This window comes from Capricornis sumatraensis, chromosome 10 (assembly GCF_032405125.1).
Source record: "Capricornis sumatraensis isolate serow.1 chromosome 10, serow.2, whole genome shotgun sequence".
Classification (NCBI taxonomy): Eukaryota; Metazoa; Chordata; class Mammalia; order Artiodactyla; family Bovidae; genus Capricornis; species Capricornis sumatraensis.
The window spans coordinates 56,939,522-56,953,144 of NC_091078.1; the positions used below are offsets into that span (position 1 = coordinate 56,939,522).

At 40.4% G+C, this 13,623-nt stretch overlaps 1 protein-coding gene across 4 annotated transcripts in view; it reads left to right on the forward strand.

Moving 5' to 3' along the window:
• CTDSPL (CTD small phosphatase like) overlaps positions 1-13,623 on the forward strand; it is a 124,027-nt gene that overhangs the window by 716 nt on the left and 109,688 nt on the right. The gene's annotated exons all lie outside the window — the stretch shown is intronic.

Below are 13,623 nucleotides of genomic sequence, written 5' to 3' on the forward strand. Positions count from 1 at the left end.
GTATGCTGTGCCCGTGGACTGGCAGGGTGTTATGTGTGTGTGTGTGCAGTTATACCTAGGAAGACTGAGTGTGTGCTGTGCCAGACCATGAACCTATGTGTGCGCCCAACAGTGAGGCTGTGTGCTTGGGTATGTTTAGTTGGTTGCGCAAGTAGGATTGGAGGGAGCATTGCTGAGTTAGCCCCCTGCTTGACTCTGCTGTCTCAGTGGCACCTGTTGGGTGCATCTGCAGGGTTTGGTGGCCCTTTTAGGGCCCAGCCCTAACGGACCCTCGGAGGAGCCCTTGGGTGCCAGGTGTGTCCCTCCCGGGAGAGCCGGCACGGTGCTGAAGCACCTGGTTTGATTCCAGCACATTTTGGCCCCATCACCCACCCCTCATTGCTCTTTTCCTTTGTGTCCCTGCCCTTCTTGGAGACCTGTTGTCCCCCTCTCTCACGTGCCGTGGTTACTGTCCCTCTAGTAAGCTGGCCTGAGGTTTGGACAGTTTTGAAGGGCCAAGGAATCTGGCTTGTTTTGTTCTGGTGACTAAATCTTCCTGCTGTGTGCCTGGCAAACACCTGCACTGAGGTCAGGAGCAGCCCACTGGGATGCTCCCCCCTCCCCTCTCCAAGCCTGGCCTTTGACTTTGGCAGAGAGTCAGATTTCTTAACATGTGTTACTAACCTTGCTGTGCCAGTTGGGTGAGGTGTGCAGCTCTACTGAGGAGTGGCATGGGGGTGGGGGAAGCACTCCATTACCTCTCCCCAAGCAGGAATCCCTGGGCAAGCCCACGAGGAAAACGCCAGAACCCACCAGAGTCACCCTTCAGATTGGCGATTTGTCAATTCATTTGCACTTTCCATAGACCATAAACACTGTGTGTCTGCAGACTTGTTTTCTTTTGTGTAAAATTAGAAATCAGACTCCCCCAGGGATTTTTCTGTGCCTTACAGAGGGGCTGAAAAACTGGAGGAGGCTGCTCCAGATGAATCTCCATGTCTCTTTGGGGCCCAAGTGGGCAGCGCCTTGCTTGGTCTGACCTTGCTGCTCCTGGGGCTGTCAGTTCCTGGAGCCCTGGCCTGCTGTCCCAGCGCTGGGCATGTTCCCTCAGGGACAGTTTGCTTGGAGGCATCGAGGAGATTTGATGCCTCTGCTTCTCCTCCAGTCTGGATTGAGTGCTTTGTGTGATGCACAGCTCTTGTGAGGAGAGGTGTGGCAGAAAACAGGAAGATATTTGTCAGGACTTCAGCCTTACTGCTGCTCCCCACCTGATTGCAGGAGCAGGCGCCTCCCCAACTTTCTCTTTTCCTCTAGCTCCTAAACTTTTAAAAGTGGAGACAGTTATCTAAAATTCAAACCATGTACAAATATTCAAGGATGGTGCTTGTTCTATTCAACTTATGTTTCTTTTCATGACAATCTTGTACTGCTTATTTTGTTTGTTTTCTAGTATCAGATTGGTTGGTTGATAACTGATTAGAGGAATTCCTTACCTGCCTCTCTGGGGTGGGGTCGGTGGCTTCTTGTAGTCAGTGCTTCTTGTTGAAGCATTAAAATCCTACCCAATTTAGTTTCTCAGTTTAAAACAAAATAATTTGGGTTAACTATAGTGTGTCAGTAAACTGTAGAACATAGCTTTGGGATACTTTCCTCAGATTTCATAAACCACTAAACATGTTTAGCAATGTTTCCTGCTTAAGCATGTTGATATATTTAGACAGGCACAATGGATTTTGTATCACTCAAGTTTTAGGTGAACTCTTAATCGTTTTGGTTTTAATTATGCTACCTGAAATGTAAGATTTTGCGATAGGAAAGAAATTCTTGGTTTTAAAAGTTTACTTTTATTTTTTGTTCTTAAAATTGGATTAATGATGACTGCCTTTGGGTTTGATTTGGATTGAATGAGACGACCTATGTTAGACTCTGCCCGGTTCACCGGTGTGCTGCATATACCTTTCATTAGGTGGAGGTTTGCAGAGGAAGTAGTAAGCGTGGACTGGGGCCCAGATTGTTTGCCCAAGTTGAATTACTTTTTGACACTTTGCCACCTGGTAGTGCAGCACTCAGAGATGATTGTCCCTGTCAGAGGTGTGGCCTGTCACCAAAGATTTATTTTGTAATCTTGTTTGACTTGACTGATAGTATAAAGATACAGAGGCAGTTTTCAGTGTGAGTTTAGCCCAGGCTGCTTTACTATCTGGAAATTTACTCTTACAAATCAATAAGAAAAAGTCTAACAATACAGTAGAAAAGTGGTCAAGAGATATGAACAAGAAAAATTGTAGAAGAGGAAATTTGAATGTCCCAAAAATGTATGAAATGACGCTTTACTTCCTGTGAAATTTTTCTCCTCTGTCAGCTTGTGTAAACGTTTAAATGACTGACAACATTCAAAGTAAACAAAAGTTTTGGGAAAGGAATGCTGTTAGAAACCTTTGTGAGAGAATGAAGTGAGTACAGACTTTTTAGAGAATATTTGAGTACTGAATCTCTTAGAAACATATTTGGCTGCAAGTAATGGAAAACCAGACTTACACTGCAGCTTAACCTGACAGAGGTTTATTCTTGTCACATAGCAAGCAGTCTGGAGGTAATTGTCGATAGCTTTAGTTCAGCAACTCATTAGTATCACAGCTGACATCACTGTGATTCCCTTAACTTTCCTACTTGTTGTAATGTGGCTGCCACCCCTCCAAACACCATAGCCACCTTCAGGGAAGGAAAAAGGTCCAGCTGTTTTTAATTGGAAACCAAAAATATTGCTAGGGACCACCCGGCAAACTTTTGGTGGTGTTTAATCGGCCAGAACTGGGTCACATAGTCACTCCAACCTTTGTTTTGGAAGCAGGAAAGAAGATGATTGGGAATAGGTGGGAACAGGTGTAGTCTCAGTCAATCAACAATATTGGTCATACCTGTAAAGCCAGGTCTACCTCTGGTTTCTGTCCTAGAGAAACAGCCTTATATGTGCTCCAGGAAACACAAGGATTTTCACCAATGTCTACATTGCTTGCAATATAAAATATCAGAAACATCGTAAGTGCCAAAGGATTAGACTGTAGTACGTCAATACCACAAAAGAGTGTAAGGCACTTAGAAAGAATGAATTAAATTAGATCTAAGGATACTAACGTGCACATTTCCAAGAGATTTTAAAGCAGAGTGGGGGTAAAGTAATTGAATAATATAAACAGTGTGATCCTGTCTGTATTTTAAAAAATATCAGACACACAGACATAAAACTGTACATATGTCTAGAGACACACAAAAAATAATCTGAAAAAATACTTCAAACAAACAACAGTGATTTTCCCTGGGGAAAAGACTGAGATGGAAAGTGAGGGAACTTTGCCTTTTTGTTTAAATATTAATGAAGATATCCTTGTGTTTTACAGATGAATTTTTTTAACAAAAGAAAAGAAATTTCCCATAGCTATTTGGAGGAAAATAAGTAATTTAAGGGAGTTGAATAATAATAAAACAAAAGCCCCTCAATTAATATGCAACACTAGCAAGCACATATCAGTTCTTGCTGAATAATTATTCTGTAAGCTAATACATGTCTCTTGATGAGATTTCTGTAGGCAAGTTTGTTTTGGCAGATTTTTGGCCCAGGATACTAGGTATATTTCCTCCACATGTTTGCGACACTTAAGCTTAACTCAGAAACCTTTAACCTTTGGGCTGCTAACAAAATTACAGCAAGGAGAAGATTCTTGGAAGCAATAGTTATTTCAGATGCTGGAACAAATTTGAAGTAGATTCAGTTTGATTAACTTTTTAATATTAAACTTTTTATTCAGAAATGACTCTCAAGTTTACATGCAGCTGTAAGCAGTCACACTGACCTCCCTACCTAGTTCCCGCTAATGTTAGCATCTTGCCAAACCTTTGTACAAAATCACTGGCATGGTCAGGACACAGAAAAATTCCATCAGCTCAAAGATCCCTCATGGTGCTGTTTTATAACTACACCTAGTTCTCTTCCATTCCCACTCCTTCTCAGCCTATTGGAAACCACTCGTCTGTTCTTCATTTCTGAAATTTTGTCATTTTAGGAATGTATATACATGGAATCAAACAGTATGTGATCTTTTGGAGTGATTTTTTTCATTCAGCATAATTCTCTGGATTTTCAGCCAGGTTGTTGCTTATATCAGTATTTTCTTCTTTTTTATTGCAGAATAGTATTCCATGACATGAATATACCACAGTTTAACCAGTCACTCTTTGAAGAACATCTGATCATTTCTGAATTGGGGCTATTACACATAAACTGCTATAAATGTTAGTGGACAGGTTTTTGGGTAAAGAGAAGTCATCATTTCTGCAGGAAAAGTACCCAGGCATGCAATTGTTGGATCATATGGTAGTTGCATATTTGCTTTTTAAAGAAACTGCCAAACTGTTTTCCAGATTAAATGTACCAGTTTATAATATCACCAGCAATCCATGAAAGATCTAATTTCTCTACATCCTCACCAGCATTCGATGTCACTTTTTTGTATTAATCATTCTGATATGTGTGTAGTGGTATCTCATTGTGGTTTTAATTTGGATTTCTCTGATGGCTAATGATGTTGAACTTCTTTCCATGTGCTTTTTCCTTCTGTATATCTTCTTTGATGAGATGTTCCTTCTTGTCCTTGTTCATGTTCTAATTGGATATTTCTTTCACTGTTGAGTTTTGAGAATTCTTTTCATATTCTCGATGTTAGTCCTTCATCAGTTATGTGGTTTGAAAATATTTCCTCCGTATCTGTAGCTTGTCTTTTCATCCTCTTTACACAGTGTTTTGCAGAACAAAAGTTTTTAATGTATCAATTTTTCCTTGTATTGATTGTGCTTTTGAGGTCAAGTCTAAGAACTCTTTATCTCACACTAGACCTGAGTGTTTTGTCATGTGCCCTTCCCAAAAGTTTTGTAGTTTTATGTTTTACATTTAATACCATTATCTATTGTGATTTAGTTTTTGTAAGGTGAAAGTGAAAGTGTTAGTTGCTCAGTTGTGTCTGACTTTTTTGACCACATAGACCGTAGCTTACCAGGCTCCTCTGTTCGTGGAATTCTCCAGGCAGGAATACTGGAGATCCCCCTTCTCCAGGGGATCTTCCCGACGCAGGGATCGAACCTGAGTTTCCTGCGTTGCAAGCAGATTCTTTATCATCTGAACTGTCAGGGAACCACAACTAGATTAAGTTTTTTTGTCTCTGTCTAATCACTTTAGCCACATTTGTGGAAAAGGCTTTCCTTCCTCTTTTGAGTTTCTTTTGCATTTAAAATCAGTGTTATCAGTCAAAAACCAGTGCATCATATTTGTGTAGGTCTCTGAGTTTTCTGTTTTATTCCACTGATTTATGTGTCTGTCCCTCTGCCTATACCACTGTCTTGGTTATTGTAGCTGTATCTTAAGTCTTGAGAGAGAATGGCCTGATGCCTTCAGGTTTTATCTTTTGTTTTAGCAGTTCTAGTTCCTTTCTGTATATATTCTATATATACGTATCTATTACAGTAATCTTGTCTATATCTACACAAAGCTTGCTGAGATTTGATAGGAATCAAATTAAACCTGTGTGTCAGTTTGGGGAGAATTAACATCGTCACTATATTGAATCTTCCAGTTCACGACCATGGTCTTTCCATTTATTGAGATATGGTATTCTTTGATTCTTTCATCAGGGTTGTGTAAGTTTTCAGGATACAAGTCCTATTAATGTTTTTATTAGAGACATATCTGAGTGGTTATGTGTTTCTTTTTTATTTTTTTGAGTGATTTTAGTTATGTTTTTAATTTTGGTATTCACATGGTCGGTACTAGTATATAGGAATGCAGTTGATTTTTGTATGTCTTTCTTATGTCGTCTAACTATACTGAACTCACTTATTAGTTATAAGAGACTTTGTCTATTTCTTGGGGCTTTTAACATAGAAGCCTTTTAAGATGTCATCACATAAGAACAATTCTATTTCTTCCTTTCTGATTTGTATGCCTTTTATTTCTTTTTCTTTATTGTGTCGATGAAAACTTAGAGAAGTATGTTGAATAAGAGTTGTGAGAATGGACATCCTTACCCTGTTCCCATTTCAGTCTATTACTGTTAAGTATATTGTTGACTGTTTGCGTGTGTGTGTGTGTATGTCTTTATTAAAAGGTTGAGGAAGTTCTCCTGTATTCCAGTTTTTCTGAGAGTTTTTATCAGAGATGGATGTTGAATTTTGTCATATGTTTTTCCTGTATCAATTGATATGATGATGTGAGTCTTCATCTTTGGTCTATTAATATGGTAGATTACACTGATGGATTTTAAAGTATTGAACCATCCTGTATGCCTAGAGTAAGCCTCATGATTTTGTATGTAATTCTTTTTATGTATTAATGAATTCTCATTGCCACCATTTTGTTAAGGATTTTTGCATCTGTATTTATGAGTGATATTGGTCTATGCTTTTCATTTTGAGTATGGTCTTTATCTAATTTGGTGCCAGCTTTGTAAAGTAAATTGGAAAGTATTCTCTTCTCTTTTCTGGAAGAGATTGTGTAACACTGGTGTTCATTCCCAGTGAAATCGTCTAGACCTGGAGATTTCTTTGGGGGGAATTTTTAAATGACAAATTCAGTTTCTCTAATAGTTATAGAGCTATTCAGATCATCTCTTTCACATGGGATAAGTTGTGTCATTTTTGTTTTTTGAGATTTGATCCATTTCATCAAAGTTGTCATATTTGTGTGTAGAGTTGTCCATAGTATTATTCCCTCATTATCTATTCGATGCTTGCAGGGGCTGAAGAGACAGCCCGTGTTTCTAACATCCCCACTTTCATTTGTAATATTGGTGATTTGTGTCTTCCATCTTATTTTTTGGTGAGACTTGATAGAGGTTTCTCAATTTTCTTGATCTTTAAAAAAAAAAAAGAGACCCATTTTGTATTTCACTGATTTTTCTCTACCACTTTTAATGTTTTCAACTCAACTGATATCTGTTCTGTTCTTTATTATTTTTCTTCCTTATGCTTGATTTGGGTTTATTTTGCTCTCTTTCTAGGTTCTTGGAAGGGAACTTAGATTATTGATTTGAGACGTTTCCTTTTCCTAACATATGCATATTGTGCCACACATTTTTCTCTTCGTATTATTTTTGCAGTAGCTCACAAATTCTGATGTTATATTTTCATCTTCATTCAGCTCCATGTATTATTTTAGAGAAAACTTCTTTTTAAATTTAGTTATTTTGTTTAATGTTGTCTGTGCTGGGTCTTGGTTTCTGCGAGTGGGGGCTGCTCTCTTGTTGTGGTGTGCAGGCTTCTCATTGAGGCATGCAGGCTTCAGGAGCTGCGGCCCCCCAGCTCTGGAGCACAGGCTCACTAGCTGTGATGCACAGGCTTAGTTGCCCCACAGCACGTGGGATCTTCCTGGACCAGGGGTTGAACTCATGTCCTCCACACTGGCAGGCTGATTCTTAACCACTCGACCACCAGGGAAGTCCTCAGTGTTGTTGTTGTTGTTGTTTTTTTTAATATAGACTTTATTTTTTAGGATAGTTCTAGGTTCACAGCAAAGCTGAGCAGAAAGTGTTCCCGTGTACCACTGACCCCACGTGGCTTCAGCTCATTTGGGTAAATACTAAGGAGCACTGTTGCTGTACTATATGGTGAGAACGCTTTTTGTTTCATAAGAAACTGTCAAACTGTCTTCCAAAGTGTCTTTATGATCTTTAGTGTCCAGAAGTTTAGTTATGATATGTCTCAACATGGATTCCTCAGGTTTATCCTATTGGGGATTCACTTAGCTTCTTGAATTTGTAAAGTTGTCTCAGAAAATTTGGGACGTTTTCACCCTTTATTTTCTGAAGTACTTTTTTAGCCCTGCTCTTTTCTCTTCTTCTCCTGGGACTCTGATGACACAAATATGAGGTCCTTTGTTATAGGCCCACAGGTTTATCAATACCAACTACTCTTAAAAAAAAAAAAAAAAAAAAACACTTTTCTGTCTGTTGATCCAGATTGGGTAATTTCTTTTGTTCTATCTCCAATTTCAGTGATTTGCTCCTAGTCCCCTCCATTCTGCTATTGAGCCTATCCACAAGAGTTTTATTTCAACTTTTGTTTCATCCTAGTGGCTCAGATGGTAAAGAGTCTGCCTGCAATGCGGGAGACCTGAGTTCAATCCCTGGGTCAGGAAGATCCCCTGGAGAAGGAAATGGCCACCCACTCCAGTATTCTTGCCTAGAAAATTCCATGGATGGAGGAGCCTGGTGGGCTACAGTCCATGGGGTCACAAAGAGTCAGACACGACTGAGTGACTTCACTTTCTTTCTTTCACTTTTGTTTCATTTAAAATTTGCCATTCAGAATAAGAAAGCTGTGGTACATATACACAATGGAGTATTACTCAGCCATTAAAAAGAATACATTTGAATCAGTTCTAATGAGATGGATGAAACTGGAGCCAATTATACAGAGTGAAGTAAGCCAGAAAGAAAAACACCAATACAGTATACTAATACATATATATGGAATTTAGAAAGATGGTAATGATGACCCTGTATGCAAGACAGCAAAAGAGACACAGATGTGTAGAGCGGACTTTTGGACTCTGAGGGAGAGGGCGAGGGTGGGATGATTTGGGAGAATGGCATTGAAACATGTATACTATCATGTAAGAAACGAATCGCCAGTCTGTGTTCGATGCAGGATGCTTGGGGCTGTTGCACGGGGATGATCCGGAGGGATGATGTGGGGTGGGAGGTGGGAGGGGGGGTTCATGTTTGGGAACTCATGTACACCTGTGGTGGATTCATGTCAATGTATGGCAAAACCAATACAGTATTGTAAAGTAAAATAAAGTAAAACTAAAAATTTAAAATAAAAATAAATAAATAAAATAAAATTTGCCATTCAGTTTTTTATGTCTTGTTTTTCTTTGCTAAGACTTGCTGTGTCTTTGCTGAGGCTTTCTGTTTCCACTTGTTTTCAGTATCTTCCTAATTGCTTTTACCATAGCTGCTTGAAAATTTTTGTCAGGTAATTGTAATAGTTTTCTTGGTATTGGCCTCGATTGCCTTTTTTTCGTTCAGTTTGAGATCTTCTGGCTCTTGATGTAACAAGTGAATTTGCAGTTGAAATCTGGACTTTTTCTTATCATGTTATGAGAGTCTGGGTCTTATTTAAAGCTTCAGTTTTAGTTGGTTTTCTCTGACACTGCTCCAGCAGAGAAGGGGAAACACTGCCCCGTTATTGCCAGGGACAGGTAGAAGTCCAGGATCTCCACTTGACCTCTCCTGACAAACTGATGGGCAGGGAAGGGAGTTTCAGCTCCCACATGATCTCTGCAGTGGGAGCGGGTGAGGGTGAAAACCCTGAATCTTCCTGTGCCTGCTCTGACACCGGGGTAGGAATGGAAGTCCAGGCTAGCCACACTGTCTTCACTGGCACCGCTGGGACAGGGTGGGACCCATTACCTGCAGTTAGGAATGAACGTCTCTTCTCCCTCCATGGCTTTCTCAGCCACTGCCCCAGCAGGGTGGTGGGGTGCCTCCTTACAGCCTGGTCGGGGTGGAAATCTACGTACTCTTCGGATTTTGCTGACCTTGGTGGGGTTGGGGCCACAGTGTGTGTGTGAGTGGTGTTCTCTGCAGTAGAGCAGTTTTACTATCTGAAAGTTTCCTGTCTTGCCAGACTGTCCCTTTTCTGGTCCTTTGGTTACAAAGAATAGGCTTCTGAAAGTTTTTTTTTTTTGTCAGCAGCTGTTGATTTTTGCCCATATGCAGCTCCTTCGGCTCTGAGTTTGGATTATATGATGGAAAAGAAAACCCAGGGGTCACCAGCCTTGGTTTAAGTTCTCAGCTCCCTCCCTGCTCTGCCTTCTTCCCTCCACCTTTCAGTCAGCTTGTGTTTGCTCTATAAACTGGTGGACAGATTAGGAAGAATTATGTTTACTCCATCGTCTTGGAAGTAGAAGTCCCCTGATTAATTTTTAGACCTATCCAAATTGTTTTAAGGAAGACTGGAATTGCAGAGTTGTCCCTTTAAATGTTTATTTCAGCAAAGTGCTAGTGACTGATGTAAAAGTCAAATCGGGTTAGTGCTTTGAGAATCTTGATTGTCCCTGAAAAAGAGAAATGATAATGAATTCAGTGTGAAATCAAGTCTAGATCAGTGGGGCTTCAGTGACAACTGTTGTTGAGCCAGCCTTCAAAGGATGCATTCTTAAGCTTTCGTCTTAACACCAGAATTTAGATCAGCATTCTCGAGTATCCTGAGTTAGATGTGTGTTTGATCTAATATTCTGTTTGATTGGCAAGCAGGTTTAAACCTGTATCTTATCTTTTATTTTGTTTCTCAATTGAGAAAGCATCCATTTAAGTAGATAGAAGTGTCTTCCTGGGGTAAGCACAATGGAGCTTATCTCTGGTTTTAGCACTGCTGGTTACTACTAGACAGAGCTCTCTGGCCAGTGTCTGTGCTGCCCTGGAGGTAGGTTTGGGGGCTTCCAAAATTTGGCTCAGACTGCACTTGACTGGAGTGTCCCACGTCATAGGGGAAGTCCATATGCAAGCGTAGGACTGGGTTTTCAGGAGGAACTACACAGCTTCAAGTTAAACTCTGAAGTATTTGTTTATTTTCAGTCCAGTTTTGTTGAGATGCAGTTGACATGTGACACTATTGAAGTTTAAGGTATACAGTATAATGACTTGACAGACATACGTATACATATATAGTGTGAAATGATTACTACAGTAAGTTTGAACATCCATGACCTCATAGTTACCAGGTTTTTTTCTTATGATTACAATTTTTAGGATTCACTTTCTTGGCGACTTATAAATATACCACCCAGCATCCTGAACTGTAGTGAACGTGTTGCTCATTACATGCCTCTTGCTTGTTATCTTGTAATTGGAGCTTTGTACCTTATGACCACCTTCACCCAATTCCTTTGCCCCTCAGCCTCTGCCAACCTCAAATCTGATCTCTTTTTCTGTGACTTTGGTTTTGTTTCAGAATCCACATATAAGTGAGATCATAAAGTTTTTGTCTGTCTCTGACTTATTTCATTTACCATACTTGCCCCCAAGGTCCATCCATGTTGTTACAACTTATTTTTATGATAGAATAATATTCCTTTATATAATATATATGTGTGTGTTTGTGTGTGTGTATAAAGAGTCTTCTTTATCCATTCATCTGACAGTGGACACTTAGGTTGTTTCCATGTCTTGACTATTATAAATAATGTTGTAATGAATGTGGGAGTACAGATACCTCTTTGGGATCGTGATTTTGCTTTCTTTGGATGTATACCCAAAGTGAAGCCAACGGCTTTTTCTCTTTCAGTGAAATTCAGTGACTTTTTCTCTTTCGGCAGTTGGGGAAGGGGAATACATGATAGGGCCAATGGGTTCATTAAGTCCTTTCAGCCAGGAATTGGCAGAGGTCAAGAAACACTCTGGCCACAAACAGTTCTAGATTTACATATACGTATATAATATGTTTTTCACTTGCTTTGGCAGTAATATACGATGCTAAGGTCACTAGTGTATAACTACTGGAAAAGGGAAATGTCAGGATTCTCTTGGGAAATGTTGAGGTATAATATTTCCCTTGGAACTTATTTTCCAGATTTTAAATCATGATTTATCATACATTTGAAGTTCAATATTTTTTAATGACCCAGATTTCTTTTCAAAAATCTACTTTCATTAAATAGTGTCTTTTCCTTTACTCTTTTAACATTTATTTTCCTATTTTTAAAATGAGAATGTATAGTCAATGCTTTATTTAAAGTTAACTTAGGCAAATGTTTGCATTTATGACCTTGAAGTAACACATAATGGAGCAAAGGCTTAGGAACCTTGCAGCGCTGGGTTAGGATGTGGACGTTTTTGTATTTGGGGTCAGCACGGAAACACTGGTGGCACAGCTCTCTGAAACCAGGGCCTGCTAAACAGTGGTCTTTATGGATGCTGAGGGTGGTGTGACCACCAAAGTAATCACTCATTTTGATTCTGAGTTAAAACCTGCTTCAAGTTAAAAACTGAAAGATTTCTTTGTAATTGTAACTTGTATTAAGGCTGCTGCTGCTGCTAAGTCACTTCAGTCGTGTCCGACTCTGTGTGACCCCATAGACGGCAGCCCACCAGGCTCCCCTGTCCCTGAGATTCTCCAGGCAAGAACACTGGAGTGGGCTGTATTAAGGCTACTTGCCCAAAATGTTTTAAAATCCTGGTACTCAAAGTGCTTTAAAAAGTGAAGAGAAGTGGCTTAGTGTGTGATGGCTGATAACTGTTCTTACCTTTCATAATTAGTGTTTAACCTAAGCTTTCAGTGTTCCAGGGTATCTGGAAGAACAAACCACACTCCTTTGTCAACACAACTTGAATAAATGTCGCCTTTCGGTGTCAGAGTGAAGTCAGTGTTCCAGTAAACATGCATCCTGTAGTCAGCGTTCTGTAGATGTCTCCCTCTGTGTCCTGTCCAGGAGCCAGCTTCCATGCTCAGCATACCACAAATCTGTTCTGAATATTTGACTCAGCCATGTCCAGATCAGAAACCAATGACTTCAGTTCCACAGACCTCCATCAGAGCCGTATTTTCTTACCCCTTTTTTGAGGAAACAGTTCAACAGATTTAATTTTTGCTTTGGTTAAAACAAACACATTTCATGTTAGTCATCCACCAGGCATATACAGTTGAAGGAGCTGAAACTGTCAAGGGTGTGAGCACTTACTGGTGAGCATGAATTTTTCTGTCTCACAGGATACTCTGTTTCACTGCACAGGCTTGACTTCTTGAAGTTTTTAAAGTTTTTTAGTAACTTTTTAAATAAGGTAAACTTACATAATAAAAATCATTCTTTTGATATAACCCAACGATGCTTTTCAGAGAAGGCAATGGCAAGCCACTCCAGTACTCTTGCCTGGAAAATCCCATGGACAGAGGACCCTGGTAGGCTGCAGTCCATGGGGTCGTGAAGAGTTGGACACGACTGAGCAACTTCACTTTCACTTTTCACTTTGGTACATTGGAGAAGGAAATGGCGACCCACTCCAGTGCTCTTGCCTGGAGAATCCCGGGGACAGGGGAGGCTGGTGGGCTGCCATCTATGGGGTCACACAGAGTCGGACACGACTGAAGCGGCTTAGCAGCAGCAGCAGCAACGATGCTTTTGAACTGTGGTGTTGGAGAAGACTCTTGAGAGTCCCTTGGACTGCAAGGAGATCCAACCAGTCCATTCTGAAGGAGATCAGCCCTGGGATTCTTTGGATGGAATGATGCTAAAGCTGAAACTCCAGTACTTTGGCCACCTCATGCGAAGAGTTGACTCATTGGAAAAGACTCTGATGCTGGGAGGGATTGGAGGCAGGAGGAGAAGGGGACGACAGAGGATGAGATGGCTGGATATCATCACTGGCTCGATGGATGTGAGTCTGAGTGAACTCTGGGAGTTGGTGATGGACAGGGAGGCCAGGTGTGCTGCGATCCATGGGGTCGCAGAGTCGGACACGACTGAGTGACTGAACTGAACTGAACTGAAAGTTAGAAAGCTTCCTAGGTGGCTCAGTGATAAAGAATCCACTGTCAATGCAGGAAATGAAGTTCAATCCTTGGGTCAGGAAGATCCCCTGGAGAAGGGAATGGGTA